General features: G+C 30.8%; 1 protein-coding gene across 1 annotated transcript in view; it reads left to right on the forward strand.

Annotated features, from left to right (window-relative positions):
- The first annotated feature begins 14,226 nt into the window (after positions 1-14,226).
- The window catches only part of LOC108917105 (FMRFamide receptor-like), a 224,134-nt gene continuing 215,361 nt past the window's right edge, over positions 14,227-22,999 (forward strand). Inside the window, exon 1 of the mRNA XM_018723589.2 lies at positions 14,227-14,435. The gene's annotated coding sequence lies outside the window, so the exon portion shown is untranslated. The remainder of the gene's footprint in view (positions 14,436-22,999) is intronic.

Genomic DNA, 22,999 nt, shown 5'->3' on the forward strand with positions numbered 1-22,999 from the left:
TGTTGTCCTTGCCAATAAAATAGAAAAAAATATTGCTAAGTTCCCTGTGGGTATAATTATACATAGGTAAATAAATTTGTTCGATTAACGTTTTTCTACTCGGTTTTTTTATGTACCATGTGTCAAAGCATTTGATTTAGTTCCAATTAATGAAAATTACGATTAATATAGGTAGTCGGTAAGTAGTGTTTAAATAAAAAGTCTATATACAGAGTGAGGTGATTTAACGTTGGGTAGGTAGGTATCTGATAAAAAATGTTAAAAATAAGTAGAGTTTTATAAACCTTTATCCAAAAATGTCTTCAAGTGAAAAATCATTTTCTTTTTCAAGTAACCTGTACCACATATTATTCTTATATAAAAAATAAATTGAGGTTGGAAGAATGTTAGTTACATGTAGGTTTCTCTCACAGCTAATTACAAGTCTGGTTACTTGTTCAATAATAATAATAATTTTAGGATGCCTCACCATATATCAAAATAACTCAAAATATATAAAAATTCCTAGAAGCAACATTAGAAACAATAAAAAATATCAAAAACCACTAAATACGTGACATACCTTGAAAATTTACCAATAATTGATTATCAAATGTTCAGATGACACAAGTGAATGTTCTTGGACATCCGAGGTCGTTAACCTTTAACCTCCTTTGATCCATAGGGTCATTTAAATTTGATCCCGAGATTAATAAAAAATGGGACTTTCGGGAAACGATTCTTCTTTGGCAGGACTATTTATCGGGATATGGACTGCTTTGGAAAAAAATATGGACGTAAAGGGTTTCTACTTTAATTTTATACATTCCCGCTATTTCCGGGCAATCAATTTTGACGATAAAGTCGTTAAACGTATTAAATTATAAACGAAAAACATTTTACATAGTTTAATTACTGTGCCGAAATATGCCTGCACAAAAATGTCACGATACATTAATGCAAAAATCAGCAATTTTATTTCCCTTTAACAAACAATACGAGTACAGTTGTGGACAAAAAATTTGTCTCACTAATACATTTAAAAGGGATCAAAATACGAAATTAATAAAATAATGTTTTTTAAAAGACCGCATGCAGTTCAGGCTTGAAACTTTTTGTTGTCCGCAGCTGTATTATCCCTGCAGAAGAAACGATTTCCCAGTTGTTTAGTCTGAATATTGTGCACAACAGTTTAAAGTAAATATATAAATATTGAGAACATCTTGTAGTGTATCTATAAAATGGCGAATGCGCTGGGTTTGCACCTAATTCTTTATAATCAAATATTTAGACTTATTTTAAGCTATTTATTCTTCATACTAAGAATATTTATAATACAGGGTGATTCACAACTTATCTAAAAATTTTTGGGAATAGATGTCGCATGAGAAATGGAGTGATAATAGTAAAAAAAAATTTGTAAAATCCTTAGTTTCCTAGAAAAAAATTATTGCAGTTTTAGTATTTACAAACATTACACTGCTGGACAACTGTGGTCTCTAGCGTCATTTGCAATACGCGTGGAGAGCCGAATACTGAAATCCGATTTTACAATCGTCGTTTCGATAGTGTTTTTTTAGTGTTAGTGTAAATTTTTTTAAATTTTGGATAAGTTCTTTATTACCCTGTATAACTAGCCCCTTTTCTCAGTATAAACATTAAAACTCCGTATCCCTAAAGCAAACACATGGTTCAATTTAACTTATTTCGTTAATTTATAATGTAGATTCTGCCACAACATTTAACTAGGGGCAAGCTTTTTGGCTTCTCCAGTTAAATAATAATTAAAAATTAACATACCTCAATTACTCATTACGATTATGCCTCGGAATCTGCTTATTTAACCCGGTGAAAATTATTTTCACTTCCATCATTAATTATATAGGTGCTTAAGTACTGATTACGAGATAGGCCCGCAATGTGGGCCTGTTTGTTTAGATGCTTCCTAGCTAATGTAACGAAAACGAGAACACAAGTTGATTACACTCACACGGTTAAACCCCTGTTATATCCTAAGTTGGAATTATTTATTTTTAAATTGAGATTGTTTATTTAACGTTAGGAGAGATTAAAATTTAAGGGAAATAGCGGTTTTGCTATTAGAGTAATTATTATCGCATTTACTTTACGTTAGCGTTTTGGAGCAGCGAAGATAAATTTTGAAAAGAAAAGACTGAAGTGTATCAAAAAATGCCGCTTGTAGATTTAAAACAAGGAACTTGGCCCAAAATTTAAATCAAAGTAACACTGTTAAATTTTTTATTTTTAAAATTTTGGAATAAAATTTGTTACATGCAGATTTTTGAGGTTTTTGAGATCATAAAACAAGCAGGTAATCTAATCTGCTTCCTATTTTTCCAGAATTTCTTTGTAATTAAAAAGTACACATCCTGTATACAGGGTCGGAAAGTCCCCATGGTTCATCGTCCGTTACGTGAGACCGATAAAGAAAGTCATAGAAATCCGTGCGATAGAGAAAGATGGCTATAATGAAGGCGTCTAATAGTCACCGCCCATGTCGCCCTTCCACAAATAAGATCCACTTCTTTGTGTGCTCTTTCCAATACTGCAGCTTTTTTTGCTTTGTATCCTCTCGATTCCCTCTTTAAATAAGCAGTAAGCTTGTTACATTTTCCAATATCTCTATATTTTTGTAAACCTTTATAGTAGCCTTCAACATCGAATACTTCGACCGCATAGATGTAATTGCATATTTTTTCTTCACATTTAAAAAATACGATAACATGACTTCTTCATTTATTGTCATTACTCTCCGTTTTTCCCTCCTTTCGTTATATTCGGCGAACACTTTTTCGTAATGTTTCCTGGATTTCGCTGGCAATAAATGAAAAATTGCTCCTAGAGCTTCTTCAAAAACAGCCACAGGAACACCATTACTTTCTTGCATTTTTACCGAATTCAGATAGAACTGTTTATTAAATAATTAATTGAACAACGTTCCACAGTAACCAGTAGGTATAACTAAACCTACCACGTTTTATTGAGTACTAGTAAGAAATATCAAGTTGTGCGAATATTTTTTTATTAAATTCCAATATTTCTAACTCCACCAATATGATTGTGATGTGATTATGGATAAAAAGTTGTATTGCATTCGTGTTAATTGTCTTTTATCAACTTAAGATTAAACATTCTAGAGTGAATAAAATACTGCTTAAAACACTTATACAAAAAATAACCATTATTTGTATTAAATATATTTTTAAGTACCTAATTGAGTTAAGTATTTACGGATTTTAAAAATAGTTAATTAATTTTTTACTACAAATTACAGCTCATTTTCAACTAATTAAACTTAAATACTTATTTTTTGTTTCTTTTTTCTCTAGTAAGTATAGCACTTTTTCAGTTTTTAAGTAGAAGATCGCTTTTATGTTAATGATATGTATAAAAAGTCAAGGAACGCTGATCACGGTTAGTACTTGGAAGGGTGACCATCCAAGAAAGGCTCGCGATGCTCGTCTACCTTCTAGTAACCTGTATGTCTGTGTATTCACAGAAGCTATACAAATTTAGGCAAGGTTTGTATAGAAAGACATACCATCCCTCGTAAAGGATATAAAACCGTTTATTCCTTGTCTGTGCAGTGTTAGGAAAGTATATCTCTACTACGACAATGTGGGGATTCGCCAAAATATCCGGGTTGGGATTGCTCGTGTCCTGACGTCGTTGTTAAGCCGTTCTAGCTGAAATAGGCCGACATAAAATAACCAAAAAAGAAAGGAAAGTAATTCATTGCACCTAAAAAAATAAAGCATGATACAACAAATGTAAATATTGTTCAAATAAAACCATAGAACAGACAAAAATTGTCAAAACTGTCGGACAGTAAATAAAAAAGTCACGGGATGGCCAATTAAGGAGAACACACTGTCGAACATGTGTAAGTAATTTTTAGGGAAAGCATTAAGAAACGAGGAAAGAAAACTTCTTTTAAAAGCCAATAAAAACAGCAATCATATGAAAAATTGGTGAGTTGAAAGTAATGCAAACATTGTCGATAATAATTAATCTTTGCTTCATCATCAGCTGATAAATGAGTATAATGGCACCGAGAATAACACCGACAGATAGGTTTTTGTTCAACTATGATAATTGTACCTAAATACAGCATAATAAAAGTAAGTAGGTACGTGCACCATTATTGAGAAAAAAATGTGAATGCATAAAAAACTTATACGCACTTTTGCAATGAAATATTGTACGTATGACAGTTAAAACTATGCTGTTAACACAATTAGAATGGGAAATAATGATGTGTCATTACGTACATGTGCGAAATTAAACGTTTCGTGAAACGATTGTAAATTTTAGCTGCAATATTCCTCGTAGTGAGACCCTAGAATCACAATATTTTACTTTATTTGTCGTTTCAAGTTTTAAAATAAGCTTACGGGGGCGATGCTCTGGATCGTACGCAATGTTACGAATGATTTTCACGATTTAAAAGTGGTCGTCAGTCAATCGAAGATGATCCTCGACCAGGAAAGCCTTCGACTTCAACATTTGTTCTTCGTTTGATGACCGAGCAACATCAAGAAAATCGTGTGGAGTTTGTCGGCAACTCCTTGAATCCAATGACGATGAAACATTCATTCAAAGGATCATAACGAGAGACGAAAGCTATTGGTGACATCAAAGCAAATTTTAAAGGCCATTTCAAATGAAGCTTTTCAGGAGCTTCGTGAATAATAAAATTTTTCTTTTAATTTTTTTTAAATAAGCCATTTCGATGGGAAATTCAATTCTCTAAATAATTTTTCCTATGAACTAAAGTGAAATTTTGCTTAGTTTTCGAGCTACAATTAAAAAACTGAAAGGGGTGCATTTTCACCCCTATCTCCAATTCCCCAGCCTCTAATTTAATAGCCTATTAAAATTTGATAAGAAATTAAGTATTATGATATCAACAACATTTTTTTAAGCAAAGTCAGATTGCTACAACTTCACTTGCTACCACGTGACGTAATAACAATGTGCTTTTAACGCGACAATTTGATTGATTTTAGCTCCAAATAAAATATGGTACTTCTAACTTCGTTCAAGATTCCCCACAAAGCCCCATCAGAGAAATGGTTAGACATAAATAAACTGGTTTCAACATCACCCAATGAGTTCAAAAAACTGAATTTGCTTCTGAAAACCTTACGACTTCAGTCGCAATTCACATTACGACGTCTTTAATTGCAATTACAACGAACAATAACACACTAACGTTGCGTTTTAAAACGAATTATCGGCACAAAGGTGCTCCCGGGTCGCTTTGTTACAGATTTTAATTAAACGCGAATTCTAATGAACCGCGAATAAGGTGAAATAATTTTCAGGTTACCGCGCATCGGATCCGGTAACGAATTCATCTTCCCGAAATATTTGTATCCAGTACCAAGCGACACTGAGAGAACCTTGAGAATATTTATCAGTACGCTACAGATGGAACTCGAATAGTGATTATCGACATTGTTTATCGGATCCCGAGGACCTTTGAATATTAAAGTAAAACTGAGGCGAAATTTAAATTATTTGTGGGTATAGTACAGGATGAATGGTTTACTATGTACAACAGTTTTGTCTTTTTGTGAAAAAATTAAGAACAATCAAATTAAATTTAAAGTAAATATTAACGATTTATTAATATAAAACTTGTTGAGAACCGCAGATTTCACTAGTTAAATCTGCGGTTCTCAACAAGTTTTATATAAATAAATCGTTAATATTTACTTTAAATGTTCTATAGTCCAGTCGATTAGATCATAAACCCTAAAAACTTAAAAAATTATTAGTATATATTTTATTGTACTTTATGACGGGGAAGTATATGTAGAATGATAATATCAAAAAAGTAACTGGAAAAAAATGACGCTATGTTGGCAAATCGCAAATAAGTGACAAAATTACGAGTTTTTACTTTTTTTACTGCTCATGAAAATCTAGAAGAAAAAATTAGTTATTTTATGTTGTAGGCAATTAAATTTTTTACAATTTAAAGTATCTAAAGTCATATTTCTCCAATTTGTTAATTAAAATAAAGGACGAACGCAGAAAAATCAGTTTTTGACTAATTGCCTAGCAGTGCAGTGCAGCCATGCGGAATTTGGTGTGATTCGGGTAATTTTAATTTATTACAGGCACCTTCTATTAATTAATCATTCATAGTATAAATGCGAAAGGGAGATATGAGGGATATTTTGTTTACTAATATTTTTACAACATGGTATTTTGGGGACCTTTTGAAACGGAACAAAACGAAATTTACCAACAATATAATAAAATTGTTTGAGAATATAAATAATTAAAATATGTTGTTGGTCAAATGTACCTATAATAGAAATTTTCTACGCATTATGTACAAATTATTATAATTTTTTCTCTTTGGCAGAAAACTTTTTAGGGACGCCTATGAAACTAATTAAATTTCATTGCTAGGCGTTTTTTTACTTGTTCAACTGACTTCGGAAAGACTATACATCAGTGTAACATATTTTGTTATGCAAAGGAATAATTTGTGCATAGACAAATTGATCATTTACAATTATTTATACTTGTCTAAAAGAAATATAAAACAATTATTTATTGTTATAGCTGTTTACAAATATTAAATACATTAGCGAAATCGTAAAAATGCGGAACTCATAAATATATGCATTAACTCTTAAGCATATGTATATGATGGTGCTAATTGACTGAATAAAATAGAGTGATGATATTGTTTTATGTTAAGAAGTTTACAAAGTATTTTGTTTAAAATAGTTTGCTACAATGTAACATAAGTTATTTGGCATTATATCATTTGAGTCACGTTGGTAATGCACATATTAAGATTTCAGGAGTATAAGATACAGAAAAACGGTTAAATACAGGGTGTTAATGAACTTATGTCAAAAATTTAAAGGCGTGAAAAAGGAGCAAAAACTGAGTTAACTGATGTCATGAACTAATAAAAATGTGTTTAAAACTGTTTTGGATCTGCATGTATTTTATAGCGGCGAGTACTTACAAGAAATTTTGTAACACATTTTACGAGTTTGTAGGTTTCTTATGAAGCCGGACTGTATTCGAAAGTCAGTTTGTAATACATTGATGTAGTGATTGCTGTGCTGTTTTTCAAGATTTTCGATTTCATTTTGTTAGTTGTTTATAGAACTCGTAGACCAACCCTAACTGTTTGAATTTTTTGGTGTATTTTAAAGAAATCTTTGTATTTTTTTTTGCTGTAACTTATCTAGCAGCTTTTTGCTGTGGACTCAGATTTTTGTTTCAACGTTTCGGTTCAAAGAAACCATCTTCAATGATATATAATAAGAGTAAAAAAATCTATAACGTGCAAAAAAACGAAATCGAAGTGTTGAAATAAAAGAACTGAGTTCACAATACACAAATCACTTAAGCTACATTTCCATTTTTTCTTGCCTTCTATGCAAATTTTAGTGATTTTCAAATCAAATTTTAAATGTGCATTTGCATTAATTCATATCAGATAAAACCTTTTCAAGCCTGTGCCAAAGTTGTACAGAATAAATACCTACACAATTAACTATTGGAAAGTTAAGAGGAAAACATTTTAACGTTTACATTCATCTCCACCAAAATTAATTGATATGTATTTTTTCTGCGATACATACAATTTCAGTTCTAATGCCACTGAAAGAATTTAAATAACCTTTTTTTTTTCTCGATTGTTTAATGTCTTATTAAATATAATCTCAATATAACGTGTACTATTAAATAAGTATCATGAAAAACATTTCTCTTCTGTAAAAATGCTTTAAATTTTATTATAATGTACCAACAGGGGAACGTCAGCCGTGCTTTAGAGATTTATAAAAAGTTAAACGATCGTGCTTTCCGTGACACGTTAAATCACAATGTCAGCTGCAGGTAACATTTTGAAGCGCGATCTTCTATCTATATGAGATGATGTCAAGAATTTACATGTAGTCGGATACACTTACAAAATATTAACAATAGAAAATATCGGTAAAATATTTTCATGTCACATGCACGAATATCGTGGAGTTTCATATTAAAAATTCGGTATTAACGAATTATAAACGGTGTTAAGCTAATTTAAGCAAATTATAGCATAAAAAATAACAGAGTTATGCACACCAATTATCTAGTTATGTTAACTAATTCTATAGACAAGCCATTACTGTCATTACTGGAATTGTTACATACATGTTAGAATATTACAAATATTCGCCTGTTGTCCCTGCACAACGATATTTACCAAAATAGAGGACCACCATTATTTGAGGATCGGTTCCGTCCGTAGTGGCTTTAGAACCAGCTATAAGAATCGACATCAACATCAGAAGGAGCCTAGGGGCTTCGATAGCGGAAGAACCTCACAGAACTTCCGAGAACAGCAAGGGCAGGTCAAAGAGGCACTTTGAGTTGAACATCCCAGTTTCCAGTAACGCGTCATTGTTATTTATAAATTCAGTTAGACCAGGAGGTGTAATTGAGTCAAACACTTTACTTAGTGTGACGTCAAGACATTACTTAGCGTGACGTCAAAATGACATTAGTTAGTGTGACTTCAAAATAAATTACTTAGTGTGACATCAAAACATTACTTAGTGTGATGTCAAAATTACTTAAAGTGACGTCAACATTACTTAGTGTGATGTCAAAATTACTTAGTGTGACGTCAACATTACTAAGTGTGATGTCAAAACATTACTTAGTGTGTTATCAAAATATTACTTAGTGTGATGTCAAAATAACATTATTTAATGTAACATCAAAATATTACTTAGTGTGACGTCAAAACATTACTTAGTGTGACGTCAAAATAACATTACTTAGTGTGTCAGTGTGTACTTAGTGTGTCAAAATAACATTACTTAGTGTAACATCAAAATATTACTTAGTATTATGTCAAAATTACTTAGTGTGACGTCAACATTACTTAGTGTGATGTTAAAATATTACTTAGTGTGACGTCAAATATTGCATTACTTAGTGTGAGGTCAACATTACTTAGTGTGATGTCAAAACATTACTTAGTGTGACGTCAAACATTGTATTACTTAATGTGAGGTCATTACTAAGTGTAACGTCAAAATTACCAATGATCTAGTGTATAACTTTACATATAGTTTTCATGATTGTATGTTCAATTCCAAATCTGGTTTCCTCTTGCGTATATTTAAGTGTTCAGAACTGCATCTCTAATAACAACGGAGGTATTTTGCCTGTAATACTTTTGTGGCTATAGAAATATTTGAAGTATTTTAAGGAACTGTAACTAATAAAAAAATAACTTAAAATAAAAGTTTTATCGAACAAATTGTGGGGGTATACGAAATCATAGAAGCTTACTTGCTATATTTTCGTAATTTTTTATGATATATGTAGACAGACACATATCTTGCTATTCAAGGGAAAACCCTCATTTAGTTTGAAAAAACCGGCAAACCAATATGAATGAAATATAACTGAAATGATGTTTATTTACTCGGATCTTATCAGAGTAGAGACGTGGCGATTTATGTCATTATTGTATAAATTGAAGACAGTTTAGAAAGTTCAGATCGAAACTGACATTAAACCAGCTATCTGCCCTCAGTTCCGTACCCTGAATTTTTCATAACTTTGATATCGTTAGATGTTGAGCAAAACATATACTGCCTTCATTTTATTTCGTTCTCATCTTGACTGCAATAGATCCGGGAAAATATAAGTTCTCTTATAAATACGACACAAAGGCTCCTGGAGATTAGTTATCATTCGTTTTTGATGAACTCAATAAAAATTTTAATTAGGTCGAAGAAGGAAGGGTGCAAATCGTTGCAGAAGTTAAATTTCATAATTTAATATTAATGATCCGTTTACAATAACCAAGGACAAACCTTGCTATTAAGACGACTGTTTAATGTAAAGTTATATTCTAAAAATAGTAACGCAGTAATAGGAGCTATTGATAAAAATAAAACTAATTAACTGTAGGGATCTAAAAAAAGCATATCGCTTCGTTTTTTCCGCATGGTAGCTGCATTAACTTTGATAATCATTTTTTTCAAACCCTAAACTATGATTTATTCATATTTGAATAAAAACTAAAAAGCTAGGGCTGAAACAGTGACGTGCATGGAATCTACATTGTATACGGAACTTCCCAATGAAATTTGCAGCATGTACTGCAATGAAAAGGTGCCAGATTGATTAGATATAATCAGTGAATTAATGAAATATAGTTTGGAATTAATTAAGCAGATATTACAAGCTTATCACCATTTCATCCTCAAGGTAACATGCAAATCATGTCTCTCGTGTAGATTACCTATTACAAGCCTTAAGGGTAAAAGGGGATTCGAAGCTGTGGTTATGAATATATTCGAAATCCTCAAACAACGTCAACGATATCGATTCATGTGTAAATTAGTTCGTTTTCTGACAGTGAAGTAGTCAAATCTTGTTTGGTGATGATGACACATGCAGTGACCCACGTGACAGGTCTGATGGGTAAGTACTATACTGAGGAAATTATTATCTAATATCAACTAACATGTAAGTTTAAATATGAAAAAGAAATCAAGACTGTTTAATATTAAAGTTCATGAATGGTATTAAATAAACAAATTTGTTTATTTTAATATTAATACGCCTTCATCAGTTACCAGCAAACTGATTCAACTATAGTTGACTATTTTAAAGCTATTTTAAATTTTTGCGGTGATTTTCGATTTATTCAAGTATGTCGTAGACTTAGCTTAATTTTAAAATTTTCATCTTTCTTTCTGTAAAACAACATATGGTTTTATCGCAATAAAAAGTAAGTCTTGCCAGCATAAAAATTACGTGTCTTGTTCGAAATTAATTAGAAAATGACACCTGACTGGTTATAATACAATGTGTGAAATAATTCCAAATGAATAATACAAATTTAAGAATGATTTGTGAAAGTTTGTTTCCACATTTTGCTTAGGACTGTTTCTTCAGGCAGCTTTTCTTCTGATATGAAATAAACATTAATTAACAGAAAAAAATTATATGTAAACATTAAACTTTATCTAAAAAAAAATGACAGGTTGAAACGACAATATCAAAAGCTTTAACATGATTAGATTTTAAAATTGTTTTTCTATCTAAAATAATATTTGACGTTATTAATTCTTTTGAAAAAATAGTTTGTTATTAATTTTCTCATTTTTTGCTATATTTTAAGATATTAAGTTATTCAGACAAGTTCAATTGTTTGATTTCGTTTGATAAGGTTTGAGATTTTTTTTTGAATTTGTTTGAATTGAGCTCAATACTTAGAGTAAAAAATTTGAGAGCTAATATTAAAATGGGACATTCCATGTCAAATTACTGAGGTTGCGACCGGACCATTTTTAATTTTCCCGATTTTTTGGTACTATTTAGTACCGATTTAGAGTAGCTTTCATGAATATTTTCATATTTTCATTACAACCCATCAAGAAGTCGTGAACATTTGACTTGGCTAAAACTAAAAACTTTTTTTTTATTTTGTTCAATTTGAGATGTAGTTTTTACTAAATACATAAATATAAGTAATATTAGTATTATGGTACTATGCAAAACAACCTTATTATTGAAAAAAAAAATCGGAATATTTAGTTAATATAAATAATATAATAGATATTTAGTTATAACAATAATAATAGTGTTGCTATTTACTTCTATAATAAGATTTGGTTTAATAACATTATCTGTAAATAATTAAAATACAACCTGTCTCATAAATTTACATATTGAAAAACGTTTCTTTTTGAGAATTTTTCGAAGAAAAAAGCGCCATTCCTTTTCAAAAAGCACTTTTTCTATTTATTCTATAATCAACTGTTTTTGTTCAAATGCCACACTAAATATTTTTTTTATCATGGTAGATATTTTTTTCTGCGTTCAGCTATGTAAGGAAGTCTATAGTTTCATTAGAAAAATTACTAGAAAAACAGCACAAAAGATGAACCCTACTGTTTGTAGCTTTATTCTGAAAAATGATAGTCAGCCGCAGAAACAAGTTACAATGTTTTTTAAAGTAACATATTTTATTTTTAATACGATGATAATATAACAATTTAAAACAATACCTATTTCAAATATACAAAATGACCTCCATTTGCTTCCAAACACAGAATATCTCTGTTTATCACTCCCTCTCTACAAACACATTTTAGTGTTTCTTCATTTAATCTCCAACATTCTACTCTTATTCTATTTTTAAGGTCATCAATATCATTTAAAGGCGAAGAGTAAACTTTTTCCTTTAGGTAAGGCCAAAGAATGAAATCTATAGGAATGAGATCCGGAGATCTAGCAGGCCATTTACCATCTTTATCGAATGTTCCTCATCTCTTGCCCTTCTGGGTTTAAAGACTCTTCTTTTGAAAACTTCCATCTGCCGCCAAATTCCTGGCTAACTTTCAGAAAATTTTATCTGATAGAAGTTGTCTCTGCGCAAAACGATGTTGGTATCCGGCAGCTTTAGCGTTTTTTCGGCACTCTCCATAAATTAAAACCATATCTATTTTTTCTTGGTTACTGTAAGTATTCATGTTATAATTAGTTATATAATAGGTAGGTAAATGTCAATTATTTTGACAAACTGTTATTTACAAACGTCAAAATTCAGTTGTTTCCGCAGCTGGCTATCATGTTTTAGAATAAAGCTACTGAAAGTAGGGTTAATCTTTGTTGCTGTTTTTCTAGCAATATTTCTAATGAATCTATAGACTTCCTTATATAGCTGAACGCAAAAAATATCTTCCAGAATTAATAAAAAATATATAGTGCGTCATTTGAACAAAAACAGTTGACTACAGCAACTTTGACATATGTTACTATGTAGACCGACAAAAACATTGTAAAATAATTGTAGTTTTTTTACCATTTTTTATGTATGTCTTTAATGATTTGTTATGACATTAAATAATAAAGTAAATTTAAATTTACTGGTATTTAACTGAATGAGAACTCTTTTTCATTTTTCGAGTTCTTAAAATCTGATGATTTGTTGTTATAGTTACATGATTTTTTTTCCGATACCAAAAGTTTTAATTTTAATGAATGAATTTTTTGATAAAACATAAATTAGGAAATATATCTTTTTAAATGTCAAACTTAGAATTTTGCTACTAGAAGAATGTACATACATATAATAATAATAATTTAATATTCACAAAAAAATTGGACTTGCATTTGGTATTATATTGATTTTATTGAATTTTGAAACACGTTTTGGCATCAGGAATATTAAAAATTGTCTGGTCACGACCCCAAATATACGTTTTTTTATAAACATGTATTTATAATCACGAAAAGAATCATATTTTAATTTCCAAAAAGCAGTTCGAATGTCCATCGACAGTAAGGAGTGACCGCAAAAAACCTGTGATTTTCGCCCGTTTTTTTAAAATTCGCAGAGAATTAAAAAAATACATAAAAATGTGTTTTTAGTTGCAAATTACTTGTCGTAAAAAACTGAAATGAGCTTAGCTTTTAGTATTTTGAAAATTTTAAAAATCACCCCTACTTAAGGGTTTAAAAAATGTCAAAAATGAAGAATTTGAATATTACCAATTGATATAAAAACTATTAGCATGTGAATTATCTCAATATATTTTTTTTTGGAATTTTTAAATTCATTTCTGATATTCTCTATTTTTGGGGATGATTCCACCCCTTGAGCGCGCTTAAGGGTGGATTTTCTAATTCAACATGCTTATTTCAGTCATGAGAATAAATCTTTCTTTGTATCAAGACTCATTCGATAGCAAAATTCGCATGCTAATAGTTTTTATATTCATTGGTAATATTCTTCATTTTGGGCGTCTTTTCAACCCCTAAATTGGGGCGATTTTTGAAAATTTTCAAAAAACTTAAAAGCTATGCTCATTTTAATTTTTTACGTAAGTAATTTGAGATCAAAAACATATTTTTATCTATTTTCTTTAGTTCTCTGCGAATTGTGAAAAAACGGGCGATTTTTGCGGTCACTTTTACGAAGTCATCTCCAAAGACACCAACGAACAACAAAAACCGCCCAGACAAACCAAACAAAACTTCTTGTTTTCCGTTAAACTTACCACGGCTTTGTGCCGGATAACAAAATAGATGCATGTAGCCGAGGATCACCGCCGCCTAGACATTCTGGGGGCGTCAGTACCCACCAAACCGCTGGCGGCGCTATACGATTCTACCGGTAGCAGCACGCTCTACGCGCGTTGTTGGCTGTGCGTCGCGATACTCGGCTTCTATTGTCAACTTTTGAAGTGCGAAAAGTTGGGCGCCTCGCGTGCGATTATTGTTTATAAGTTGTCGTCCGCGAGAGTTTCGTTGAGGTTTTTTTTTGAGGTTTTTTTAACTGTGTCGCGTTTATTTATCGCGAGTTTTTTCGAGTGGTGAAGTGTCAAAAATGAGATGACGCTCGATGTATTTTAAGCCGTTTGTTATATATTTAACAGGTGAGTTGATGCTGTGCTATTATTTCCCTGTGTCGATGCGTGTTGTTGATTTACATGAATATTTTTTTTTATGAAAGTGAAGCTAAGCACTTTTTGTCACCGGCTTATTTTTTAGATTTTGTTCAATGACATTATTTTTAATCCTGTTTATAGGTTACGGTTTTTTAGTAATCTTGTAAAACATTTATGTACTCGTTAATTATGCGATGAAAATAATATACCACTTTTTTTTAAATGTAGTACATAAGTACCTGTCTATTTTTATAAAGCTGTTACCAACAATATTTTAATCAGTATAATTAAATAATGGAACAACACAGGCAGGGCCGCATTAACCTAGGGTGAGGTCCGGGGCAGCAAGCTGTACAGAGGCCCTTTTTCTAAAGAAAAAACAACAAAATTTAAAAACCTAAGTTTGATTCTAAAATAAAAATGGGTCACGCCAACGCAATCAGCGACTTGTCGATATAGAATTTCAGAACCTGACACTTTTGGTTTCATTCTAAAAAAAAGAGCAAAACATAAACATCCAAATCCGGACCTGAATATCGGTGTAGAGTAATTGATACAAAAGTTTTAAAAACTTAGAATAGTCCCAGAATAAACCCAGAAATAGTCCCGATAATTTTAAAGCATTTTTTATTGAACAAAAAATAGTAGTGCATTGTTGTGACGCAAGTCGATATAAAAAACCAATGAATTTTAATTAAGTACACAATGTCCCATTTTAGATCAGGACGGATCTGTTTTGAGGTGGATGTGAAAAGGGGCAAGTCATTTTTTCTGGATTACCTTCAGTATAACTCGTTTCATAATAAAAGTGTAGATCCCTAGTTCTGGGCGAGGTCTGGAACATTTTTAAAATTGCAAAAATGTTGAAAAAATGAAAAAAAAACTATTTTATTTCAGTTTTTTACTTATATCTTGGAACCTATGCATTTTGGAAGAATATTGAAGACGAAAAAAGTTTAGAATTGAATTTTGCACAATATACTGTAAGTTAAAAATGTTTAAATTTATTACCAATGTTGCAAAATAGCAATAATTGAAGAAAAAAGGCAAAATAATATTAAGTTTTTTTGGATAATTAAAGTTAACACCCTTTTTTTAATGTTTAAACAATTAGATTACATTTATCAATTTACAATTTGTTTTTTCAAAAATTACAATTTTAAAATACTCGGAAAGACGCTTCTTTAAAAATAAAAAAGTTAAATTCCGTTTATTGGTTCTCGAGATATAAGTGGTCAAAGTTTATCGGTATTTACCGTTAATTTATAAGCAATTTAGCAATAATCTTTGATCCAGTGGCTTCGTTTTTCCGAGTTCTAAGCTGAACAAATTAGAATGCCCTCGGAGCAATAAAAATATTTAAAAAAAATTATCCTAAAAAACTTGATTATTTTGCCTTTTTTCACCAATTGCTGCTATTTTGCAACATTGGTAATAAATTTAAACATGTTTAATTTACAGTATAATGTAAAATTCAATTCTAAAACTTCTTTCCTGTTCAATATTCTTCCAAAATGCATAGGTTCCAAGATATAAGTAAAAAAACTCAGATAAAATTTATTAGGTATTTTTAAAATTTTTTTAAACATTTTTGCAATTTTGAAAATGTTACGGACCTCGCCCAGATCTAGGGATCTGCACTTTTATTATGTAAGTTGTACTGAAGGTATTATTACCAATATCTCAAATCAAATCAACTTATAATATTAATATTTTTTTTATACATACTCAAACGTATGAATCTATAAAATATATTTTTTGGTTTAAAAATCTAGGAGGCTTTGGGGATAGTTGAGCACGAAAAATGTGCCACTATCTATTATCATTTTTAAATATTAAACTCTGTTTGTAAGTTATTTGTATAATTTTGGGCAGGACTTAAAAATTTCAAAACTATTTTTTTTAAGTACCAGTTATAATCAGCAATAAATGGAGGCCAATTTTTCATACTTGCATATTTCCTTCCACTGACATTTCGATTTTAAAACTGAAGCAGAAACTATAAATGCAAAATACATCTGCATTAAAAATATTTTACATTACAAATTGAAAAAATTGAGATAAAAAATACTACATTGATTTTCCTATAAAGTTGCAGCAGGCTATGGTGTATTAATTGGATTATCGTAATTGCTTCAATAACTATATTTAGGTGCTCAAAAAATTTTTATAGATGTGTTCTGGTTTTCAATGAGCCACACTGTATATAGTTGTTCTACTAGATTCCCCCGATAAAAAAAATTTAGAATAATTGTAGGTTTTACCATTTTTGTAGGTATCATTATTTAATTATTTCTAGTGATTTGTTGCTTAGTTGCATGATTTTTTTTTATACCAAAAGTTTTAATATTTGATGAATCTAAACATCAAAAAATTAATAGATTTTTGATAAAATAAAAATTATGAAATATAACTTTTTAAACAAAGTTATGATGGTAATCTTAACTACTTATTCTTTAAATTATTTTGTTCACAGCTTAAATAAGGGAAGCTGAGGAGAGAAAAAAATAGAAAAAAAAATATATTTGACGATTTTGGAAATTTTTTAAAATCTTGAGCGACCTCTAAAAAGATTTTTTTTGACCTGATTTGAGGGGGTCTAAAACGTGATAAACTAACATATTTTCACGAGACACGAAAAAAAATGTTAGTTTTTTTGGGTCATCCTACTGTGTACGTTTTCAGCCACGAAATTTGAATAATTCTAAATATTTCGAATTTTCACCCCCAAGAACGGCGTGACAACATTTTTAAAATTATGGCGATGTTTCGCATGGTACTAGCTATGTCCTGTACACATTTAGTTTCGCGCTTACTGAGCTAATTATGTGTAGATTAAACCAACTTCCTAAACTTTTGAAATTGATGATTTGAAACTAATATTAAATTAAATTGGCACTATTGGCACATGTTTTTCTTTGCACTGGAACTTTTATAACTCAAATTTTAATGGAAAACATGTTCTCTAATGAATTGCAGATTTAGACTTTTGCTACTAGAAGATATATACTAACAGTGTACATTCCATGTACATATTCGCAAAAAATTGGAGTTGTACTTGTTAATATATTAATATTATTGAATTTTGAAACAGATTTTGGCATGTTTCCAAAGCTTACAACATGAATTACATTTTATTGTAGATAAAATTATTATTTGTGGTTATTTTTATTTTAAATTTTATTAACATTTGTATACAAGGACCAATGAAACACTATAATTTTTTATAGGTCGAAAAAACATAGCAAGTGTTCATCTTGAGATAAAGACATTTTTAATGGTGTTTTCATAAACGTACACTATAATAGATCAAGTACGTACAGCAATAATAAATTTAAAATGAGCAGATTTGAAAATCTTTTCTCTCTTTTTATGTGAAATAACATAATCTCAAAGTAACATATTCAATTTTAGACAGTGGCGTAGCACGAATTTAACAGGATAAACATTGCGGGACGTTGCACACATATGTAAGCAGTTAAAATTTCATGAAATAACATACATTCATAACGCTGGCGCTGGTACGTTGAAAACAATTGATTTACGCGTACGCATAAACAGCCAAAAATAATAAATGTCAACTTAAATGCTACATAATTTGGCAACAATACAATTTTGGACTGAGGTATGTATGACTCAGTGATCTTATTTCGACCTTGAGATTAATTAGACATTTAAAAATACCCTGTATAATTAGATCAGTGTTATATATACTATTAATATTTTAAAACCTAAAAAATACATCTTGTTTGTAAGTAACAAATCAATTGTGTGATTTTTCAACTTACTTTTTGGTGCCTATGTCATTTTCATTAATTTTTTGCGCTTCTTTTTTTACAATTTCAAATTTTTTTCATAGGGCAATATAGGCATATATGTAATAATTTTTAATTAATACACACAGTAGATGTATAACTGTGTGTGTAGGACGATATCCATTAATTGTAAAAGATATTTCGTCATCGGTAAATCATTGCTTTTGAATGAGTTGGAGATCTCATCTCGTACATCGTATGCAAGGCATATGTAACAACAGAGTACGCATTGCTAATAGTTCCACAAGTAAACAACGAAATGAGAATCAGTTACATAATATTAATGTTTACCTTGTGGTACAACCTAATTCAAAAGACCTCAAAATTTGTTAGTACAAAGTTAGCTCTTTTCTGCGTTAGATTAAAGATTAGTTAAAAATTGTAAATGAAGTGCACATGTCTAGTTTATACAGGGCGATTCACAAATGGTGCTGAACGAACTGAAAACATCGGATGTCAACCCACTGGATTTCTTTTTGGGGAGTGCTGTTAACCGGCTGGTATACAGCGAAGAAATTAATACACTTGAGCAGTTAGAAGAAAGAATAAATAATGCTTTTTATCAGATGCAAGATAAATTTCGAACAAATTACATTTTCGTTACCTACTGCCATTATTCCATGGCTAGAAATTGGCCTCAATGATTTGGGATCGAGGGGGATTATCCCTCTTTATCCTGCCTCATTTCGTGTAGGCCTGGACAGCTTTCGTAGGTGGTCCCCATCCGTCGTCTACCCCGACCGCAAATGCGGCCGGTGTAGGCGCTTTGTGGGACCTCTTTTTGTCCTGGCTGGGCCCCGCCGGCTAGGGCCCTTTCTTCTGGCGCTCTTGTTGCTTCCGTTACCTACTAAAAATATTTTTGAGCATTTACTCAAATAAAATCATTAAAATGATGACTAATGTTATTAATTTCTTTATTCGAAATAAATAACCGAATGATTAGTGCTTGTCATGTCATTTATGTAAAATGAATTTGAATGGTTGATTGTTGAATGCTTTCTTTTCTGTATTGTTTAAAGTTATTTATTTGTGGCATAATTTTAGTATTTTCTTATTTTATTTTACTATTTTGCCACTTCAAAACATATATCTATTTACAAGCAATGTTCTTTATATTTTTCTTTTTAAAATTTGATAAATAATAGTGGTAAGTTGAATTACATCCTAAATTTTGTTCCGGAAAATTTATCTACTCTATCTTTTCAACAGCTCGAGTGCTAGTCCGCAGTATAAGTTATGAAACCTATGACTCTAGCTCTTACTACTTTAACAAATCCTGTATATGTACCTACGTAACTCTAAAAGTGTTCATTTATCTGTGCCAACTTAGAACCTAAGATATTTCTCTTAAATTTACTTTGTCAAGTTCGATATTTCACTCGTTCTGAACAATCCATCTAATTTGGATGCTTTTCTTTACGTTTTATCTCTCATTAATAATGTGATGCAAAGAAATTCCGGATAAAGTCAACAAAGGGCGATGAAGTTCCCATAAGTTTTTCCACCAGAAACTTACGTTATAATTACCTAAATGTTTTATATGTGAAGAACAAAGAAATAACATCCTCTAGCGGTAAGTAAAAAACGATATAATCGAAATTATAATACCATAAAAAATTGCCTCCCGAAAAATTGACACCCTGTAGACTGAACTGTTTGCTTAAATCATCCTATTTTAATCTCAGTAATACCCCATTGTTTCCCATTTTTAGTGAAACGTTTTGGGAGCAAGGGAAAAACTTTTTCTATTTGTGATATAATTTCTATTTTGTTCTATAGGTACAAGCATTTTTTTTAATTTAATAGGTGTACACATTCCAATTTTTACTCCATACTGCTTATCATTATGGAATTACTGAAAATACTGCACGCGTTTTCCTTTGCTTGTTATGTTTTCCACGTTTTTATGCAAATTGCTTTATCGGTATGGTGTTGCGATAGTTATCTATATAAAAAAAATAGGAAGTTTATATTTACCACTGTTTCTACTAATCGTTATGTGGGTAGGTATGTGCAAGGCCTTCCCTTTGTTAGGTGTATGTTACGACATAATATGATTTTAGTTTTTGTTGCGATTGAAAAAAAATGTTTGATTTAATCAAATGTTAGCTAAACCTCATCAGAATTTTAAAGCAATTCCATTTATTTGCGCCTTATTCCTGCCCTTTATCTTCGTGCTCAATGAGGACATTGCTCATGAAAATATGAATTTTATGTGACTTCCAGTTTGTTCTAAGGATTCCGTATTCTGAAGTAATTTTCTTAGAAAAAGCAGTTAGCTTATTTTAACTACAGGGTGATCTATTAACTGTACAACTGTACATAACGATTGTATATAGGAAACTAGACGTGCTACGATGATGGGGTAAAAAATCTATTAATAAATAAGGCCAAAAGAAGTTGATTTAAAATATTTTCAAGTTTGTACCTTCACCACTAAGAGGCGCAACTACAGTGTTACAGAAAATTGTCGTTTTTACGAAATTTCGCTTATATAATCTAAGTTGAAAGTACACTTTTTAGATACACTGTTAAGTCCTTCATAAGTTTCGTTTGCATTTTTTTTGTTATTACCATAGTTCAAAGACGCCATCTAGAAATTTTTAAATTGTCATAACTTCTAAATGCCTTAATCGATTTCAATAAACGATAGCTCATTTTAAAGAACTATTATTAAAATTTATATTTATGATACGGGAATAAAAATATTCTTTTTCTGCGCAACAGTAGGCGGCGCTAATTAGAAAAGATTTGTAATTGTCTCCGTTTACTAAAAAATTAAATGCGATGATGTAGTATTTTTTCCACGGCTTGATAGACCATTTATTAAGCAAAACAAATACACAAACTGGAGGTCGATATCTTTTTCGTTTTCAAGTTATTGCTAAAATAGTGAAATTGTGCTAGAACATCCTCCTTTATTTAGTTCTCTAAGTAACATTGACATATAGCCAAAATTAAACTATAAAACTATACCAAGCTTGTCCTTAAAAAATACTTGCTTTATTTTGAAGTTTTTTTAATATGTAGGTACAATTTTTCATTTTTTTTCCATCAGGAGGTAGACTATGCCCTATGAAAATAGATAACTGAAAAATATGTCAAACGAAATGTGACAACTGTTTCTTCGTGGAAAATTAATGTCACTTGTGTGAGAAAAGTACCAATAACTAATTTGAATATGAGAGAAATGATACCATACCAATAAATGGGACACACTGTATATCAATATTAATTATTACTTTACTGCACTTTTATCGAGTCTAACAGCCAAGTCAAAGCGAAATACCTTACCTTGTCATTCTCTATCTCATAATTAGGGACCATTTAAACATATTTAATACGTTTATCCATATCTACAAATGTCAAAATTAAAGTAATTATACGATTCCTTTTTACTTTCTAATTGCTGTAGGCTGTCTTTTCATTTTAATTACTGATTTGACAACACGCCATAATTATTTTCAATGCCGTTTACACGAGCGTTAGGGTGTTATTACATTATGCGACATACCGAATGTCGTTGAAGACAAAATGTTTGCGATTACATAATTCATTACATTACATTAAAGCTAATCAAACGTGTGCTTTCTAGATACATCGATCAGCATGTATATTATCAGTTTTCAGATATGTTAGCTCATTACAAATTTTTTAACCCAACTTATAAATATTGTATTTTGAAACAGATGTTCTGGTTGTAGTAAGCAATTACGACAAGGATCTGTCAGGGACTTTTCTAAAAGCGCGCGGGATAATGAACCCGTTTGGCTCTCTCTTAGGCATATAAAAAACACACCTTCCTAGAAAAGGTACGTTTAAGCGGGCCTCTATCAGTTTTGACCCCGTACCTTCGAGATTTACATTTTTCTCGCTCTACCTTTGTTATTTTAAGTCTGATCGAGCGCTATGGCATAGGTGGTGCGTGGCCAACTATGAGAAGCGGTGATTTTGGATGGCCGAGGGCGATATTCGTTCGAAAAAGGGTCGGATTGTTTGTGCGACCGCACTGTTCCTATCCTAAATGGACATTCTGGGATCTCGAGGGGGCCAGAAATCATATTTCGCGCTTTAACAGCCTTGTGTCCTGTAGGTTCCCAGATAAGAAATAAAAACCTTTTCCTCAAAACTTTAGTTATTTAATATTGGATCAGAATTATGTAAGCTATTGGATTTTTTATCTTCCTCCTCAGAATGTAATATGGTTCACATTTTCATATAAGGACATTTTATAGTAGAAAATGTAATTAAATTATTTGGAAAACAAGACCTGTGAAATATTTCAATAAAGGAATATGTATACAGGGTGATTCAGAACTTATCAAAAAAAAAATCTGGATGTACAGGGGACCCTTACAAATACAATTTTGTAAAGAAAAAATCAAAAAGGTCAGTTCGAAATTGTTTTAAAAATACACTTCTGCACGGCACTGGAAACTAGTCCACTGCAAAACCTGACCTCGCACAATGCGACCGGTATAACGGCGTGATAAAAACGGAGAAAAACTTTCGCAAGGAAAGAAATATGTAAATAGAATTTTATCGCACCTATTTTATATCGGCAAATTCAAATGCTTTTGCCTTTATTAATTATTAATAAAATTAATTTGTGTTTTTAAATAATAAAATCATTTGACATACCCGATGCTGCAACAGCAATTGTTCAAAATTTTATCCACTCACGTGTAAACACATTTGGGTCCGTCTTACTCACTTTCTACGAACTAACACAAATGA

Source organism: Anoplophora glabripennis, unplaced genomic scaffold (assembly GCF_000390285.2).
Source record: "Anoplophora glabripennis isolate ALB-LARVAE unplaced genomic scaffold, Agla_2.0 scaffold1, whole genome shotgun sequence".
Classification (NCBI taxonomy): domain Eukaryota; kingdom Metazoa; phylum Arthropoda; class Insecta; order Coleoptera; family Cerambycidae; genus Anoplophora; species Anoplophora glabripennis.